Source organism: Vulpes vulpes, chromosome X, assembly GCF_048418805.1.
Source record: "Vulpes vulpes isolate BD-2025 chromosome X, VulVul3, whole genome shotgun sequence".
Taxonomy (NCBI): Eukaryota; Metazoa; Chordata; class Mammalia; order Carnivora; family Canidae; genus Vulpes; species Vulpes vulpes.
Genome location: NC_132796.1, coordinates 70,771,264 through 70,785,905, shown reverse-complemented (window position 1 = coordinate 70,785,905; position 14,642 = coordinate 70,771,264). Strand labels below are relative to the sequence as shown.

Genomic DNA, 14,642 nt, shown 5'->3' with positions numbered 1-14,642 from the left:
CCTTTACTGAAGAGAGAAAGTACCAAACTTCCCATTTTGTTTATGGGTTGGGTATGCCAACTCCCTCTAGCTACCACACACATGCATGCCATTCATCATAGGAGAGACTAGTGTAAGAAAACATGGCTCATCAAAGTAATATTCTGTGCATATGAAAAACATCTCAAAGCAAATCTCAGGAGTAGCATTCTCATGTATGAAAAAGAGTCTATTTTTGTGAATGCAGCCGCACATGCTTTAGCAAGAGGAGCTATTTAAAGCTGTGGTAGGCATAAACCAGGGTATAAAAACATTAGCAGAGTTCAGCAAAGGCAGAATATTCAAATGGACTTGGGCAAAAATGTCATTTTCAATGTTTTACAGATGCAAACATGCTAGGAAAACAGCCTGTCTTTTTCAATTAAGAACTATGAATTCAGCTTGGTGTTTAGGCTCAGTGAAGCTTCAGAACGCTTGGCTATGTCTTGAGAGAAGCTAGACGCAAGCTCAGCTGGAAGCCCTACTGCTAAAAGACTTAAAGATGAGAAAACAAAATATGGTGATTATGTGCTGGTCTTCAGCTGTTTCATTTCACTGTAAACATCATTAAATGCTTTTTGTTTTGGTCTTATAAATGAATCCAAAGGAGAATATTACACAATTCAAAAAAGGAAATGTTTTTCATAGAAAAAAGTTTGTCACTGTAGATTCTGTTAAATTGTCTAATCCATCCCCTCCCCAGCAGACCCAAGTGTCAATGTTTGTAATATATAGAGGTCACTACTGATTGTGCACTGCTGTTTTCCCTAATTGGCAAGTGGTGACATCCGCAGAGATAATATACTTTCTGGGCAACCTTTCTAAGACTAAAGATGAAAAACTAAACATTTATATAACTGAAACAGAGACTGTTTAATTCTCAGAAGATTAATAGTGTATCATAGGATACAGACGAGTATTATCATTTACTAGTCTTGTATCTCAAAAAAGTGATTTTTCACTATATCAGAAAGGGTTTTAGTTAGACGCTTTTAAAAATGAAGTGAATCCAGAAAAGGAAAAGGTCATAATTGATTCTCACTTTATACCTGGATAGAATAACTCTGTTTAAATTTTTGTCACATTTTTCTAGGAAAACAGTATTGGTGGAGTATGCTTAATTTTTCTGAGGGACTCTTTCTTCCAACTGGGATGTATTATATGTGTATATATATAATACATTATACATTATATATATATACACAATGTATTATACATATACATGTATTTTATATATGTTATATACTAATGAGAGTATTCTAAAGCAAATGTGTGGCATTATTCCAAGACTCTGCTACATAAAAGATGATTACATACACACACACACATACACACACACGTGTACCCAGACACCTTTTGCTGTTTCATTTTGGCAACACTTTCATATTTTTTCTCAGTATTCAGGTTGCTTGTATATATCTTAATTTTTTCCCTATCATTCAAGCAGTGGCTAAATCTTAAGCCAACCCTTGAATTTGTTTTTTTCAATTTGGTTGAGTCATTAAGCTTTAGGTACAGACGGAATTCTGGTCTTGCTTACCTCTCAGGCTCTACCTTATGATATCCCCATACTTCTGAGCTTTCCATAATAGTACTTAATTGTTATATCCCAAATCAACTCTAAGCTAAACACATAAATTGTGTCACTTCAGTTATTGCTACCTCAAACAACAGCAACAATCTCAACAATTAACATTTTTTTAAAGATAGAGCACAAGAGAGAGCGCATAAGCAGGGGGAGCAGGAGAGGGAGAAGTAGACTCCCCACTGAGCAGGGAGCCCAATGCAGGGATGGATCCCAGGACTCAAGGATCATGGCCTGAGCCAAAGGAAGATGCTTAACTGACTGAGCCACCCAAGCGCCCCAACAAGTAACAGTTTATAGCATTTTACTATCTCTAATAGTAAAATGGATGCACATAATATTTCTCATTTTATCCTGAAGCAGAATAGTTGAAAGACAATCATGGAGCAAATTTACCACGTATGCTTGATCTTGTAACCATTCTAACTAGAACAGTTCTAGATATATTCGTTCCAGGGCAATATGGTATTGTTGCTTCTGGGGACTACCAATTTAGAAAGATCATGAGGGAAAATGGAATTTCCTCTGGACTCAGACCTGCACTGAAAGTCTCAAGGATTCCTTGAGGAAAAAAAAAAATACCAACAAAATAAAACAAAACAAAAAAACAGACCCAAGTCTCTTTGATTCATTGATACTGTAATAGACATTTCAAACCCAACTGCCCTAAAATCCTGGTGGTTCCAGAGCTGGACAGTTTTTGAGGTTTTAGTAAATGACTCTCGAGATAAATAAAGGTTATAAAGACCTTGTCAGACTAACTCTGATCCTGACAATATTTCTTCTGGTCCTGTCAGAACCATTCAAAGTTGGGCCAAATATATCCAATAGAGTGTATCTTACACCTTTGTTTTGGCTTACCTTGGATTTCATGTCTGTAGTCTTCTGTGTTTTCTGAATTGAATATTAGCACAGCATTTTTCTTTGCACATATATGGACACATGATTGATAGGGAGTGTCAGGATTTTCAAAATAAAGATAATTTTATGCATCTGCTAATTTTTTCCTTGAGCAGGAATGGGTTGTTCAGTGAGCTATTATTCTTTTGCCAACATTTGAGGAAAATGTACAAATTATATTTGCTCCCCACTTTCCCAGACACCTGGGCCCCATGCTTCTTCACACCGCGAACGTTTCTTTGGGTTTTATTCTTATAACTGTTATAGAAGAAGGACGCTTGGTCTGAATGTCAAAGGTGCTTCATGACTTTCAGAGTAAAGGCCTAAATCCCTTAATTTTCAGCAAACCATCTTGAGAACATTCCTAGGGATGGAACCCAGAACCAGTATATTCAACCAAAGAAGGAGAATATCTGGAAGGCTTTTGCACCCAAAGGGCAAAGCCAGGGAGGGGTTTAGCCACTTGAGTTTGACTTGTGTTTTGACTACCCACCCTAATATATTTGTGAGCTGGGTCAGGGTGGAGATAAGAAGGAAGGACAGGAATCTCTGCTTTCTGGATTATTATCAATCCTGGTATCCCTCTCAACATGCCTAAGACCAGGTCACTTGGTTGATGAACTGGCTGAGCTGAATTTCCTTGTTTCCAGGTGATTGAATTACAAATTCATTTATCATTTTGGTGCCCTTAAATTAATATGTCTCAGCGTGTCCCAGTAATTCAGCTCTTATTGTTATGGCTTCCCAGAAAAGAAGGTGATGGAGAATTGTTTATCCTGTACTTCCTACTCACATATAGCACTTTTGGGAATGCTATCTCTTTGGAGCTCTCAGAGTGCCTTGAGAATAAGTAAGTGTTGTCACTCAGAATATTTTACCACCTGATTTGGTTCTTGAGGTGATTTGGTGCTGAGCTTGGGAGTCACATTCAAATCCTTTAACCAATTCCTTCCCTTCCTCAATTTGACGAATTTGGTAAAATTACCAAATTACCAAATTCAGGCAGGGCCAAGAATTTTGCCTTATGCATGCAGCAGACAGTCTCCAAGAAGAGTAACTGACTGTTATTAGAGATGTCAGAGGTGCCAGAGGTTCATGGTTTTGTTGAAAAATTAGGGGTATCACTGGGCTTGAATCTCCTCCTTTCAGAGTTATTTCTGGGCTGAGTAGTGCTGGGCTTAATAGGCTTCTGTCTTTTCTATGCTTCTTTGCATGACCATTTGTGATGACTTGGATATACCATTATGTTTACTTAAACTATGTAGTCCTTTTGGGAATCATGTTCCAGAACTATACATACTAGTCCCAAGCTCAACTTATTTGTTTCAAATCATACTCAGTCTCTCTTTATGATTTTATTTATTGATTATAAATTCATCAGCTGAAAAGATGACTCTAATTGATCTAATGTGGACCTAGTTTAGAGTCAACTACAACACTGAGTTGGTTTTCCTCCCATGCTAATTGATACCAAATGGAAGCAACATACAGAAACTCACAATAACATCTATCTGCTTTCGTATCCAAATGCAATATAATGATTGCTTTATTTCTGGAATTGTAAATCCTTCTGCATTTTAAACTTGTTTATTTGGTAGTTCATCACCTGAATATCATTTAACACACTTTTTGTGTGAAAATATGGTTTGGAAGAACTTGATCTGTGCCTGATGCAACTGCTATTACAAATTAGCCATGAAAATATTCTGTAGGTTTCATACTATGCATAGTCTAGTTTCAATCAGAGGTGTGTTAAGGTGTTTACACTTCCAACACTCTACCAGCATTGTGTAATTTTATTTCCTCTAGCCTTTTATTGAAATTATGATTTAGTGACTGAACATCCTTTGCTTATCCTTTTACCTATCCCCCTGACTCACCTCTCACCTTACTAAATTTCCAAACATTCATTTCAATTAGTCTCTTGGCAAAAGAGAGTTCTCAGTGGAGAATATTTTGTGACATTGCAAAGCAGCGTGCTACTGGGCTCCAGAAATGGTAGCATGGGCCAGATGTTTATAAGAGTAATTGAAAATTCCATCTTATCAGAATAGCATTTGCTGTCAAAAAGTTTTATCTTTACTTCAACAAAGAGGTTGATTAGATCCCCCTGGACCTGAATTAGCATCTTTGAGGCTAGATATACTGTGCCGCAATTCATGTGGTTAGTCCTCCCCTGGTTTTGCTCATATAGAATCTTTTAAAAATGTCTTCAGCCTCATGAATATATATGCCAGGTGAAATGTTAAATTACTTGAACAATGGAATGTATGTGTATATAATGAATCCGTATATGTGACTTTTAGCTGTTTTCATCTATCTTGGATATACAGTATTCTAATGCCAGGTGAGAACAATCCACGAATAGTTACATATATTTCACCCATTCATTCAGCGATATTTTTGAGTGTCCACGGTGTGTCTGGCTCTGGAAATTGAATGTGTCAATTACTGCTATTACGGACTATGAAAGTTCTCATCATTTTAACTTTGCTTATATCTGGCATTTGCTGAATTGACCAAGGTCAGCTCAATGATGAAACTAATAACTCTTTATGATTTTAGAAATTGTTATAAGAATAGATCCTGGTACTATTAAAAGCTTTATTAATATTGTGTCAGCAAAGCAAGAGAAATAATGAAAGGAGACTTACAATCAAGACCATATTTTTAATAAGAATATCATGAAAGACTCTTCCTTGATGTCCTAATTTGAACAATGTCACAATGATAAACATTTTCTTTTTAAATCCATCTGCTATGAGGCTGAACTACTTGCTTACTTTTAGTTAACTTCATTATAAAACGATAGTTTTTTTTTTTTTTTTTTTAATTAATTTTTATTGGTGTTCAATTTACCAACATACAGAAAAACACCCAGTGCTCATCCCGTCAAGTGTCCACCTAGTTTTAATCTCTAACATGCCCAGTTACCTTGCTGGTTTAGAGGCACTCAGTGGTACTCAATGCCCAGTCTGCCTTTTTTTTTCTGATGTTCAGGAACTTTTATTCATTCTCAGTCTCAGCAGTGGCTGGGCAGGTGGGAATAGAGGGACAGATGGATACTTTTGTTTATTTCAACTACATTGCTGCACCAGATAATTGGCTCCTTTCAAAGCATTATTTATATTTTATTGGCAAGACAGTTGCTGGAATAAAAAGTTGTCTTTAACTAATGGAAACATGCATGCTGTTAGCAGTTGTTTGCTAGCATTATTTTGGCATGGACCTTTTGGTCAGAGAATTTTTCTAGGGCAGTTCTCTTCATCTGCTTTGAAGTAGAAACAATGTGCTCCCCTGTTTTTTTTTTTTAATAAAAATGTTTTCCTGATCCACTTGGAACTTTTAGTTGTCTCATATTCAATGTATATTTTAAAATTTATTATTAATAATTACCTGTGGAAAGGGATTCATAATTCATCAAGAGAATAAATGTCAGGGTCTTTCTTGACTGGTTGACACTAAAATTTTCTATATTTTTAAGTACTTATAAAGCATTGGAGGATGTAAATTATTCAAAGGAAGCATACTGGACAATTAAGACTTATATTCTCTAGGAATTTATGGCCCAAAAGCACAAATAGGCCAGAATGGAAATAGACTGCATAGGATCAGTGAAGAAATTAATTATTTGAGCTGGAAAGCAATATACATTTCAAAGGACACTTTGGTGTAATGGGATCCCTTTGGAGGAATAGTGGAAGTGAGGCCCAATATAGTAGGCTAGATAAAATTATGCTCTATTTGGGTAATTTGCTAGGTGAATGTTTTCCAATTGCTTTATGATAAAGCAAGTTCTATAGGCCATGATAAATAGGGACACTGCCAATGGGATAACAGATGAGAAGCAAAGTAAGTTGTTTTATAGGGCTGGATCATATGGGTTGCTTTGCATACTCAAAAAAGTCCATTGAAATGTCAAGATCATCATCTACTTTGGGTCTTTCTATTTAACGACATTTTTGTCCTCTCATAAGATGGTTAAGAACCAAAAACTCCATCAGGATGGGAAAACATAAATCTAAACTTGTCATTTAAATATTTATGAACTTGTTTTTCTGTTTGTTTTCCCTTAACCAGTTGATTATGAAATAAATATGGGGAACCAAGTCCAACCATAATTTAAAAGGCAATTTTAAGAATACCAAAACCATGTGTTATTTCTTTATTGTATGGCAACATACGTGTGAGATGGTTTTCCTCTTTTATAGATACTTTTTGTCATCCAGAATTATGTCTTAGCCCTAGGTATCTTTGATCTCTGTCTTTACCAAATGGATGATTGCCTGTTTACTTTGGGCCAAGGAAAGGTAATCTCACACATCTACTTTGGAATTGTGGCTTTTTGAAAGAAAGTCTTTTCCATTTCTTTTCCTCCATGACTTATCCCCAGTAAATCCCCAAACATGGAAAAATCAATAAGCTCTAGACTGGAAAATGTTTGAGTGGCGCTTAGAGCCATCATTAAAATTGCTTTTTTGAGACTTAGAGCTCAAGGTGGGCAGACAAAGCTGATTCTTTTGCAACTGGGCAGAATGGAGTCCTATAAACCAATTATTTTGCCATATAGAGAGAATACAAAGCAGTTATCCATAGCTTGGTCTAAAGAGATTATCAGTGAGGTACCAGTCTCTAGAGTTGTTTTGGAGCAAATCATTGGGGGTGGACATTTGTGTGCAGGTGACAAAGTCAGAAGGGTGTTGTGGGATTTTAGGTTTTATGGTGAACCTTGAAATTCACTCAGTCTAAATTCTACTCCATCATTGGAGGATTTTGCGAGATGGTGTGTGACAGAGGTAATATGAAAGGCACTGAATACAGAAATGGCAAAAGTAGTTTATGAGAAAACAAGCTCTTTGTGGCTGAATTTGTTCATGAGAGGCATTTTGTATTTTGAGGGATCCTGGTAATCAGAAATAATAGTTCTACTCCATTATTCTTTGTAATAGTACAGACAACAAACTTGCAAGCTGTTAAATCTGAAATAATAGATGATATCATTTTATCATAACTTAGTTTTTTTTTATTATTTTTGTTTATTTGAGAAAGAGAGCACACATGTGAGCGGGAGGAAGGACACAGGGTGAGAGAGGAGAGAATCTCAAGCAGGCTTCCTACTGAGTGTAGAGCCAGATGCAGAACTCAGTGAGGGGTTTTATGCAAGGCTTGATCCCATGACCTTGAGATTACAACCAGAGCCAAAATCAAGAATTGATCATTTAACTTACTAACCCAACAAGGTGCTCCATCAGTTAGTTTTTGAAACCTTAGTAATATCCATGTTAGTGGCAAATGGGGCACTTTAGGTTCACAATTTAGTTTAACAGAAAGATTTTCAGTTTGGTGTAAGTTAGAAACTTAAGAACACATTCATCCTCTTCTATCCCAGTTAGCTAAGCCCTAAGTTCTTGCTAATTCATGGTCTAGTATCTAGACTCCAAGTGATGCAGGAGGGTAACTGTTATCTGCCTTAAATAAAAGCATAACTCATTACATTGACATTTTAAATACATACCTCTGTAAACACTGCTGTAATCACCTGGAGAAATTTGGTAGCCTTAGTTGATTGCAGCAAGGCAGCTTTCCAGTTATGAGTTTGCAAATTTGAAGCCACTGGGAAAGATATGTTTTCCAATTTGTATGAGGCCACTTTCTTCACCTTTAAACTCATATAGTTTCTCCTGGATAAGAGGAATACTACAGATTCCAAGATATTTAGACTGGTCAAACTGTACCAAGGAATCAGTTAGTAGTACAATTCCTGGATCATATGATAGTTTTGTTTTTAACTTTTTGAGGAACCTCCATATTCTTTTCCAGAATGGCTGCATCAGTTTGCATTCCCACCAACAGTGCAAGAAGGTTCCTTTTGCTCCACATCCTTGCCAACACCTGTTGTTTTTTGTGTTTTTTATTTTAGCCATCCTGACAGGTATGAGATGATATTGCATTTTAGTTTTGATTTGCACTTCTCTGATGATAAGTGATGATGAGCATCTCTTCATGTATCTGTTGGCCATCTGGATGTCTTCTTTGGAGAAATGTCTGTTCATATCTTCTGCCCATTTTTAACTGAGTTGTTTTTGGGGTGTTGAGATTTATAAGTTCTTTATATATTTTGGGATACTAACCCTTTATTAGTTATATCATTTGCAAATATCTTCTCCCATTATGTAGGTTGCCTTCTAATTTTGTTGATTATTTCCTTTGCGTGCCACCCAGGGATCCCCCATACAGAATCTTTTTATTTTGATGAGTCCCAATAGTTTATTTTTGCTTTTGTTTCCTTTGCATCAGGAGATGTATTTAGAAAAAAGTTGCCCTATTGTTGATGTCAAAAAAAATACTGCCTGTGTTCTCTTTTCAGATTTTTATAGTTTCTGGGGTGCCTGGGTGGCTCAGTGGTTGAGCATCTGCCTTTGGCTCAGGGCATGATCCTGGGGTCCTGGGATCGAGTACCACATGGGACTCCCTGCAGGGAGCCTGCTTCTCCTTCTGCCTGTGTCTCTGCCTCTCTCTCTCTGTGTGTCTCTCATGAATAAATAAATACAATTTTTGAGAAAAAAATATCTGGTTTCAGGTCTCACATTTAGGTCTTTTTAAAAAAATATTTATTTGTTTATTTTAGAGAGTGAGAGAATGGGGGAGGGGCAGTCAAAGAGGGAGAGAGGATCTTAAGCAGACTTTGCCTGAGCATGGAGCCCAACTTTGGGCTCAATCTCATGACCTTAAGACCTGAGTGGAAACCAAGAGTCTGAGGCTGAACCAACTGCACCATGCAGGTTCCCCTCACATTTATGTCTTTAATCCATTTTGAATTTATTTTTGTGTATGGTGTAAGAAAGTGGTCCAGTTTTCTCAACACCATTTGTTGAAGAGACTGGCTTTTTCCCATTGGGTATTCTTTCCTGCTTTGTTGAAGATTTATTGACCATATAATTGTGGAATTATTTCTGGATTTTCTATTCTTTTTTTAAAATTTAAATTCAATTAGCCAACATATCATTAGTTTCAGATGTAGAGTTCAGTAATTCAGTTGCATATAACATCCAGTGCTCATCACATCATGTGCTCTCCTTAATGCCCATCACCCAGTTATCCCATCCCCCCTCCCCATTCCCCTCTAGCTACCCCTAGTTTGTTTCCTATTGTTAAGCATCTTCTAGATTTTCTATCCTGGTTTATTGATCTATGTGTCTGTTTTTGCACAAGTACCATACAGTTTTGATTCTCTCAGCTTAGTAATAAAACTTTAGGTATGGGATTGTGACACCTCCAGCCTTGTTCTTCATTCTCAAGATTGTTTTGGCTATGCAGGATCTTTTGTGGTTCCAAACAAATTTTAGGATTTTTCTAGTTCTGTGAAAAATGCTGTTGATATTTTTGGTAGGATTGCATTAAATGTGTAGATTGCTTTGGGCAGTATAGATATTTTAAAAATATTTGTTTTTCCAATCCATTAGCATGGAATATCTTTTCATTTCTTTGTGTTGTCTTCAACTTCTTTCATTAGGTTTTTTTTTTTCATTAGTTTCATTAGTTTTTTAGTCAGTATAAAAACTAACCTCTTTGGTTAGGTTTATTCTTAGGTGTCTTACTATTTTGGTGCAATTGTTTTCTTAATTTCTCTTTCCGCTGCTTCATTATTTGTATGTAGAAATGCTATAGATTTCTGTACATTGATTTTGTATCCTATGACTTTGTCTATCAGTTCAAGCAGTTTTTGGTGGTTTTTTGGGTTTTCTTTTTTTTTTTAGATTTTATTTATTTATTCATGAGAGACACATCTGTGTCATCTGTAAATAGTGAAAATTTTATTTCTTCGTTGCTGATTTGGATGCCTTTTATTTTTTGTTGTTGTGTTTGTTGTCTGAGTGCTGTGGCTAGGACTTCCAGTACTATGTTGAATAAAAGTGATGAGTGGACATCCTTACCTTGTTCCTGATCTTAGGGGAAAAGCTCTCAGTTTTTTTCCCATTAAGGATGATGTTAGCTGTGGGTTTTTAATATAAGGCCTTTAATATGTTGAGGTGTGTTCCCTCTAAATCTATTTTGTTGAGGGTTTTTTTTTTTAATCATGAATCGATGTGCTTTGTCAGATGTTTCTTCTGCTTCTATTGAAATTATCTTATGGTTCTTATCCTTTCTCTTATTGTTGTGATGTATCACATGGATTGATTTGCAAATATTGAACCACCTTGCAACCCAGGAATAAATACCATTTGATCATGGTGTAGGATTTTGTTAATATATTGTTGAATTCAGTTTGCTCATATTTTGTTGAGGATTTTTGCATCTATGTTCTTCAGAGATATTGGCCTGCAGTTTTCTTTTTTTAGTGGTGTCTTTACCTGGTTTTGTTATCAGGGTAATGCTGGCCTTTTAGAATGAATTTGGAAGTTTTCCTTCCTTTTCTTTTTTTGGGAATAGTTTGAGAAGAATAGGTGTTAACTCTTCTTTAAATGTTGGGTAGATTTCACCTGTGAAGGCATCGGGCTTTTGTTTGTGGGGAGATTTTTGATTACTGACTCAGTGTCTTTGCTGGTTATTAGTCTTTTATGATTTTTTTATTTCCCCCTATTTCAGTTTTGGTAGTTTTTATGTTTCTAGGAATTTATCCATTTCTTCTAGGTTGTCCAACTTCTTGGCATTTGGTTTTTCATAATATTCTCTTATGATTGTAGTTCTGTGGTGTTCATTGTTATTTCTTCCTTCTCATTTGTGATTTTATTTATTTGAGTCTTTGTTTTTTTCTGGATAGAGGTTTATAAATTTTATTTATGTTTTCAAAGATCCATCTCCTGGTTTTGCTAATCTGTTTTATTGTTTTTTTTTAAATTTTTAAAAAATATTTATTTATTTTTGAGAGGGTTGGGGAGGGAGGAACAGAGAGAAAGGGAGACAGAGACAATCTCAAGCAGACTCCCCACTGAGCACAGAGCCCAATGCAGGGCTCGATATCATGACCATAAGATTCTGATTTGAGCTGTAAACAAGAGGTGGATGCTTACCCAACTGAGCCACCCAAGTGCCCCATGTTTTTTTAGATTCTATATCACTTATTTCTGCTCTAATCCTTATTGTTTCTTTCCTTCTGCTTGTTTTAGGTTTTATTTATTGTTCTTTTTCTAGCTTCTTTAGGTGCAAGGTTAGGTTGTTTATTTGAAAATTTTCTTGCTTCTTGAGGTAGGCCTGTATTGACATAAATTTCCCCCCTTAGAGCTGCTTTTGCTGCATCCCAGAGGTTTTGAACTGTTGTGTTTTCATTTGTTCCATGAGTTTTTAAATTTCTTTTTTTATTTCCTGCTTGACCCAGTAATTGTTTAATAGCATGTTGTTTAATCTCCATGTTTTTGTGGTATTTACATATTTTTTTCTTGTGTTGACGTGTGCCATAGCATTGTGGTCAGGAAGTATGCATGGTATGATTTTGACCTTTTGAATGTATTGAGGGTTTTTTTGTGGGCTAATATGTGATCTATTCAAGAAAATGTTCCATGTGCACTGAAAAGAATGTGTATTCTGCTGTTTTAGGATGGCATGTTTTGAATATGTATGTTAAATCCATGTGTTCCAGTGTGTCATTCAAAGCCATTGTTTTCTTGTTGATGTTCTGTTTAGATAATTTGTCCACTGAATTTAGTGGGTTGTTAAAGTGCCCTAGTATTATTGTGTTATTATTAATTAGTTCTTTTATGTTTGTTATTAGCTGTTTTATGTATTTGGGTGCTCCTATGTTGGGTGCATAACTATTTACAATTGTTAGATCTACTTGCTGGATCGTTCCCTTTGTTATTATGTAGTGTTCTTCTTTTCTCTTACTACAGTCTTTGTTTCAAGTCTATTTTGTCAGTTATACGTATTGCTATTCCAGCTTTCTTTTCATATGCATTTGCATGTTAAATATTCCTCCATCCCATTACTTTTAATCTGCAAGTGTCTTCAGATCTAAAATGGGTTCCTTATAAGCAACATATAGAGGGTCTTGATTTTTTTATTCATTCTGACACTCTGTGTCTTTTTCTTTCTCCAAATGTTTATTTAAATTCCAGTTAGTTAACATAGAGTGTAATATTAATTTCACATGTAGAATTTACTGGTTCATCACTTACATACAATACCCAGTACACATCACAACAAATGCCCTGTTTAATACTCATCACCAATTTAACCCATCCCCTTGCTCACCTCCCCTCCAGTAACCATTAGTTCATTCTCCATAGTTAAGAGTCTGTTTCTTGGTTTGCCTTTCTTTTCCCCCTCATGCTCATTTGTTTTTTGTTTCTTAAATTCCACATATGAATGAAGTGTTTCTTGCATTTTACTCTTTGAGTGGGCCTGCTGTGTTATCTGTGTTATCTGTGTCACTGGCAATTCTGTTGACCACAACACGTCAATTGAATCACAGCTTGAGTGTTCTTGAAGTTTCATTTCCTCTAACCTCGCTGGTTTCTTGTTTGTGTTAGGGTTTAAAACTTTTTATTTCAAAAAATACTTGATGAAATTCAAGTCTTTAGCTTCTGTTCTACTCATCATTTCCTCTAATCTGGGCTGTTTTGTATCGAATGTTTTCACTAAGATAAATGCTATATGTTTTGTCAGATGGACCAGTCATTCTAGATTGTGGTGTGGTATGAGCATTTTGGTGATGGCCATTTCTCAAAGATGATCTAAAAGATATCTTCCATATTGTTAAAACCCCTTGTGATCACTTTTTACTTGCCAATGGCTATTGAAAAATTCTTATTTTCCCCTTTTTATTGGGATTCTTGTGTTATAGGGGGGAAAGCCCTGATTCCGGCATCTGGATTCAAGTCCTGGATCTGTTACTAACTCCATTTGTGATCTCGAGCAACTTACTTTCTCTCTTTGGGCCCCAGATTTCTCATCTGCAAATGAAGAGAGTTTGGAATGGGATGATTTTTATATATAGGGGCTAATTATTGTTGATAGTTTAGGACTCTTTATTTTTCACTTAGTCTGAAAAGATTATTGGGGAACTGGAAGGGATTTTGGCTGGATTTTCCTCTGTATTTCTAAAGACCAAGGGAGGATGGGAAGTCTTAGTCATGGGGTTGTAAAAATCATTCCATTGTAGTGAGGGAAGTCAGTATGAAACACTGGTGAAGCTAGCTTGTGTTAAACATTCTGAATTTCTTTTTCCTCTTTGACTTTTGTTTGCATGTGTTTAGCTTAACTCTGCTTTTAAATGTGTGTATTTTTGTGGAAATGGTCCTCCTTTCCTTTTACGCCTGCTTCATGTTCTCATCTTCCTTCTCCCTTACTGAATCATTCATTTCTGAATAGTTTGCAATTTTCAACTTAATTAGGTCTTTCCCCTAAGTGAAGAACACAGCTGTTTCTTCCTTGTTGCTTTGGCAGCTGCCTCCTGCCTTTCCCAAGATGGAATCATTAGCTCTTTCCTTTGATTTCTTAGTTGGTCATTAGTTCAGGACTACTAGCCCATCTCCTGGTACTAGAACTCCCAAATATCATGGCTAGAGTTGTTCCCATAGCCTTTGGTGCCCTTCAGTCTTTTGGGGGTTTAATTCTAAAGAAAAGATATTTAGCAGTCTTTCAAAGTTTCATTTGCCTCATTATCTCCTGTGATTCCATTCTTCCGCCTTTGAAGTGCTACATCATCTATGAGCAGAATCTAACCTAATGTCCATGATGTGGTTTTGATAGAGAAATAGAGGATAAGAAGATCCTAAATGTACTTTGTCTCTGAATTAAATGGCCCCTATTTGTCCACTTTACAGATTTTTCACTACAATTCCTAAGAAGCCCTGTTGCCCATTGGTCTTTTCATTTTGCTTTTATGTACCTGTGTTTCAAAAAGTGATTGATGTTTTTCCCTAGATGCTTTGGCTTTATTTGCCCCTCTGGCCTTTAATTTTGTGATTACTCACTTTGATGGTTAATTGTTGGGATGTTGCCCTTACATCTAAATATCAAGTTAGTTTCCGTACTCTACTCCAACTCTCTTCTTGCATTATGCTCCCTGTTAATCAACCAAAAGCCTTCTGGATTGTTGGTTTAGCCATGTGGTTCCAGATGTGTTTGGTGAAGGCTGGTTTTGCTTCCTCACCTCAAGTGCCTCATTCAATTGAATTCTTCATACTCAGCATATTAGGTA

General features: G+C 36.1%; 1 protein-coding gene across 2 annotated transcripts in view; it reads left to right on the top strand.

Annotated features, from left to right (window-relative positions):
* The window catches only part of PCDH19 (protocadherin 19), a 124,516-nt gene that overhangs the window by 83,572 nt on the left and 26,302 nt on the right, over window positions 1-14,642 (top strand). The gene's annotated exons all lie outside the window — the stretch shown is intronic.